This window comes from Drosophila rhopaloa, unplaced genomic scaffold, assembly GCF_018152115.1.
Source record: "Drosophila rhopaloa isolate 14029-0021.01 unplaced genomic scaffold, ASM1815211v1 contig_155, whole genome shotgun sequence".
Taxonomy (NCBI): Eukaryota; Metazoa; Arthropoda; class Insecta; order Diptera; family Drosophilidae; genus Drosophila; species Drosophila rhopaloa.
Window position 1 is genome coordinate 14,729,965 of NW_025335034.1, and position 5,373 is coordinate 14,735,337.

A 5,373-nucleotide genomic window follows, 5' to 3' on the forward strand; every position below is an offset into this window, starting at 1 on the left:
AAAAAAGATGATTTGAGATGCTTAGATGGCGAGGATTGTTGGGGAATTATGTGGAGGATGTTGGTTGAGGAAGACGGTTGGAGGGTTCTCCTGGCAGAAGAACCACCTTGGTCACGGGACGCTTGATAATCCTACGTGCCATGAGAATGCTGACGACACGGACATTGCCGTCAGCCCCCGGAAAGACAGAGTCGATTCTGCCAAGGCGCCACTCATTCGAGGGCAGATTGTCCTCCTTGACGACTACCATGTCGCCAACGCGGAGATTTGCGGTCGGGGACTTTCCACTTGTTACGCTTGTGGAGCTCTTTGAGATACTCCTCTTTCCATCGAGCTTGGAATTGTTGATGGAGCGCCTTTAAGTGTTGCCACCGATATACAATGGACTTGGATTCCCCTTTTAATTCGGGTTCCACTATGGACAGAAGAGGTCCGCCGACTAGAAAATGCCCTGGTGTCAATGCTAAGAGATCAGTGGGATCTTCAGACATAGGAGATAGCGGTCTGGAATTTAGACAAGCTTCAATTTTCGCTAGGAGGGTTGAAAGTTCTTCAAAAGTGTACTTTCGAGTAGCGGTGGACTTGTAAAACAAGGTTTTGAAGCTTTTGACACCCGCTTCCCACAGGCCTCCCATATGGGGTGCCCCCGGAGGAATGAATTGCCAGTTGAGCTGCTGATGACTATACGCATCAGTCACAGACTCTTTTACGGCTTGTAGAAAATCTCGGGAGAGCAGGGTGGCAGCGCCGACAAAGGTTTTCCCATTGTCGGACTGCACTTGACGGGGACAACCTCTTCTGGATACGAACCGAGCGAAAGCGGCGAGAAATTTCTCGGTCGTCAGATCGGATGTAGGCTCTAGATGGATGGCCTTTGTAGAGAAACACACGAAAACCAACACATACCCTTTTGTAATTAGGCAAGCTCTGCCTGTGTAATTTTTTATGTCGAAAGGGCCAGCGTAGTCCATCCCTGTGTACGTGAATGGCCGGGAAAAAGAGACTCGCTCTTTCGGAAAACTTCCCATCATCTGAACTTGCAATCGCTTCTTATGGATAACGCAGACCTTGCAGGAGTTAATAACGGCCTTTACCAAGTTCTTTATTTTCGGAACCCAATATCTTGACCGGGTGAGACGTACGACTAACTGGTTACCTCCGTGCAACGTTATGAGATGCGTAAAGTTTACCAGTAGTCGCGAGAGTGCACATTCGTACGGGAGGATTATAGGATGTCGTTCATCATATCGCAAATTTTCGGAGGCCGTTATTCGGCCGCACGCCCTTATAAGCCCTTTCTCATCTAGAAAGGGGTTCAAGGAGAGGATGGAACTTGTCGCGGACACAGGACGCTTTTGACTCAAGCAGCGATATTCGTTAGCAAAATATCTGCGCTGAGTGCTAATGACCATGAGCCGTTCAGCGGCGACAAGTTCTTGGGCTTCTAGATGGACTTCCGGAATCGGCGACTGTTTCCTACATCGCTGGACAAAACGGTGGACATACGCAAGGACCCGTAAAGCTCTATTTAACTTGGAAAAGCGATCAAGGATGTCTTCTGTCGGACTGGACGCAACATGGGCCTTGACAGGACGCCTTTCCACTTCGGTCACCTGTGAAATCGGTGCTTTGGGCAGGCCACTGATCTCGTGGCTTTTGCAACCAAGTGGGCCCATGCCACCAAAGGGAGTTGTCGACCAGTTCTTGTAATGGCACGCCCCGACTGGCCAAGTCAGCTGGATTGTGTTCGGATTGAACATGCGACCAATTGGCTGCCTCTGTGGACTGGGTGATCTTTGTTACCCGATTGGCAACGAACGTTGTCCACTGGCATGCTGGTTTGGCTAGCCATGCAAGCACAATCGTGGAATCGGTCCAACAATGGAGTTTCGAGGACAGCATCGGCATATGGGGGAGGATGGATTCGGCCATCTCGGATAGCAATAGAGCTCCACACAGCTCTAGTCTGGGAAGCGACACAGTTTTTACTGGCGCCACGCGCGTCTTGGCCGTGAGAAGATGCACTAGCGTCGTGTGCCCCATCTCGACGCGCACATAGATCGCAGCACCGTACGCCTTTTGAGAGGCATCACAGAATCCGTGATGTTCCACTCGGAATTCTGGGCGGAAGGAAACCCATCTGGGAATTCGGACTTGATCTAGGACTGAGTAGCTTTTAAGGAAATCACGCCACTTTTGGCACAGTTCAATTGGAAGTTCATCATCCCACCCTAGATCACGCAGCCAGATCTCCTGCATGAAAATCTTGGCACAGACCACGAAAGGGGCGAGCCAGCCTGCTGGATCAAACAGCTTCGCAATTTGGGAGAGAACATGCCGTTTTGTGAGTGTAGCTTCGGTGGATAGGTCGGGGAGGGCGAAGAAAAACTCATCGGATGTTGCTTTCCAACGGACTCCGAGAGTTTTCGCCGTGCTTTCCGTATCTATTTCGAGGAAATCGGCATTTAAAAGATGATCGGTTCCGATATGAGCCAGAACTTCTTTGTGGTTGGAGGTCCATTTCCTCAATGGAAAACCAGCCGAATCGAGGGCACTCTGCAACTCGCGAATGGTGAGGTGAGCCTCTTCTGCAGAGTCAGCTCCCGAAAGGACATCATCGACATACATGCAACCACGAATAACTTTACTCGCCCTCGGATGGGTTAGTTGCACGTCGGTCGCCAGCTGTTGCAGTACCCGAATTGCCAGGAACGGTGCACAATTGACCCCAAACGTAACAGTTTTTAGCTCAAAATCTCGAATGTATCCTTCCCTATCGCGGAATAAGATACGTTGGAACGCTGTCTGCTTCGGATCTACCCAGATCTGCCGGTACATTTTCTCGATGTCAGCACTATACACAAATCGGAAATATCGCCACTTCAGGATCTGGATGGTTAGATCGGACTGTAGGACCGGGCCAGCATGAAGGATATCATTTAAGCTGACCCCATTGTCTGAAGGGCTGGAGGCGTTGAATACCACTCGAAGTTTGGTGGTCGTACTCTCCGGTTTTAACACTGCGTGGTGTGGCAGGTAGTAACATGCTGAATCGTGGGTAGGAAGGACTTCTCTCATGTGATTGAGGTCGAGATATTCTTGAATAACTGAGTCGTACTTGGATTTTAACGTACTGTCCCTTTTTAGCCGCTGCTCGTTTCTTAAGAATTGAGCCAGCGCCTGGGATCTGGAATGTCCTAGGGAGCAATTAATGTTCTCAGGATCTCGAAAAGGAAGACTCACGACATACCTGCCGGTCTCGTCTTTTGTGGTGGTCCGAAGGAAATTGTCCTCACAAATCACGTCGGATTCTTTTGCCACTTTTACTGGCAGATCCTCCACCTCCCAGAATTTGGTGAGGAGTTTATCGAGAGACGCTTCATACGTGTGTGCAACTTGCGTGGAAAAGGATGATATTTGATCATGCCTCGGAGCGGGTACTGGTCCTGTTAGAATCCAGCCGAAAATGGTCTCTTGACCGAGAAGCGAGCCACAGATGTTCGCTCGGGTACCGCTTAGTAGAATGGATGGAAGTATATCGGCCCCGATTAGAATATCTATTTGTGCGCTCTCATAAAACTTTGGATCCGCTAGCGGAAGTTCGGGAAGGTCTCGCAGGAAATGTTGCGGAAGCGGACATGAAGGAAGATTTCCGGCTATTTGTGGAAGCACGTAGGCAGTGGTGTTTAACTGCAAACTAGGCCGGGTTGGAGAACGGATCGTGAATTGACAGATCTTTTTGGTCTCAGCGGAGACCGTTTGATTAAGTCCTGAGACCTGTGCTCGGATAACCTGGAACGGCAGTTTAATCAGGTTGAAAAGGCGCTCAGTGATGAAGGTCGCCTCAGATCCGGAGTCTATTAAGGCTCGCGCTTGGAAATTGGAACCTCGATGGCATATATTAATTATAGCGGTGCCTAGGAGGACTGACCTAGTGCCTGCCGCAAAATAATTCTGAAGCGTTGACTGCGTGCCACTGGCAGCCGAGGGACCGAGAGTATTTGGTCTGGATCTGGGCGTTGGCGTTGGATTTGCGCGCGCTGGGGATGGGCTGCCTCGGTGTAGGAGGCGTGTGATGGCGGCCGCGGCACGTGAAGCAGTTATGTGCGCTTTCGCAGTCGCGCAACTGATGTGTCCGCGCAAAGCAGTTTAAACACAGCTGTTTTCTTTTTATATATGCGATGCGTTGGTCGACCGTCATCTGGAGAAATTTGGCGCATGTGCGTACAGGATGGTTCTCTCTATTACAGAGATCGCACCCTCTAAGTTGCCTAGGTGCTACCCTTGTCTCGTATGAATTTATTCTTCGAGACGCCGAGTTGGAAGTGGATGCCCTGGGCTGAGTCTGACTAGAACCTGATGGTCGAACATCATCTATGGCTTCTAGTGTCCTGTGACGCTCCGTTAGGAAAACGTTCAGCTCGTGCCACGTAGGGATCTCGGCTTTGTTATGGAGGGACTGCTCCCATAGGGAAAGCGTAAGCTTTGGGAGTTTGGACGAGCACATATACACCAAGAGGCAATCCCAAGTTTCGACCTGAATACCGGACATTTCTAGTGCAGTAAGGCAACCCTGGATGGTACTTTGAAGTTCTTTCAAAGCTGACCCAGACTCCTGTGTGACGGACGGTACATTGAAAAGTATCTTTAATTGACTGTTTACTAACAATCGCTTGTTTTCGAAACGCTCAGTGAGGTTATCCCACGCTGATCGAAAGCCATCATTAGTAAGGGGTGAATTTGAAACTATATTGTGAGCGTCGCCACTCGTTTTAGCATTAAGGTGAAATAATTTTTCGACAGGAGTGAGTCTGGGATTGTTGATATAAATTGCCGTGAATAGATCCCTAAAGGTTGGCCAACGAAGATAGTCGCCGGTAAAAACTTCGGTATCGCACGGCGGAAGCCGGCAGCCTGACGGAATGTATGTCTGAGAAGGATCAGCTGGCGTTGGGGAAGGTTGCGGAAGTTGCGGAGTTTGCGCTATCATGTCTGCTATCTGGGCACCGCACCTTTCGTACGCGCTGTAGCAATACCCGTACTTAGCCTTGAGGACTGGCAAGCTGTCAGCTGCACCTTCTCCGGCTGCTACAAGGCATGCGGTACAGGCATCGTATTCTTTTTTGATGCGGATCCATACCTCTCGGATTTCGTCTCGGCGAATATTGAGGACGGATAACGTAGGAGGGACCGCCGAGGGAATATTTATCCGCGATTCCAATTCGGACAGTCGATCCGAGACTTCAATAAACTGGCTCATAGCGAGGTCGGCAGCCGTTGCAACCATTTTTGTGCTGGCTCGCGTGGTTCTTTCGATGGAAGAAGGAGCCTTTTTGGGAGGTGGCGTCTTGACCTTTTTAGGTGTGGGCGTCC

At 50.1% G+C, this 5,373-nt stretch overlaps 1 pseudogene; it reads right to left on the minus strand.

Annotated features, from left to right (window-relative positions):
* Window positions 1-385: 385 nt before the first annotated feature.
* LOC123037248 lies at window positions 386-5,148 on the minus strand (annotated as a pseudogene).
* Between the last annotated feature and the right edge of the window lie 225 nt (window positions 5,149-5,373).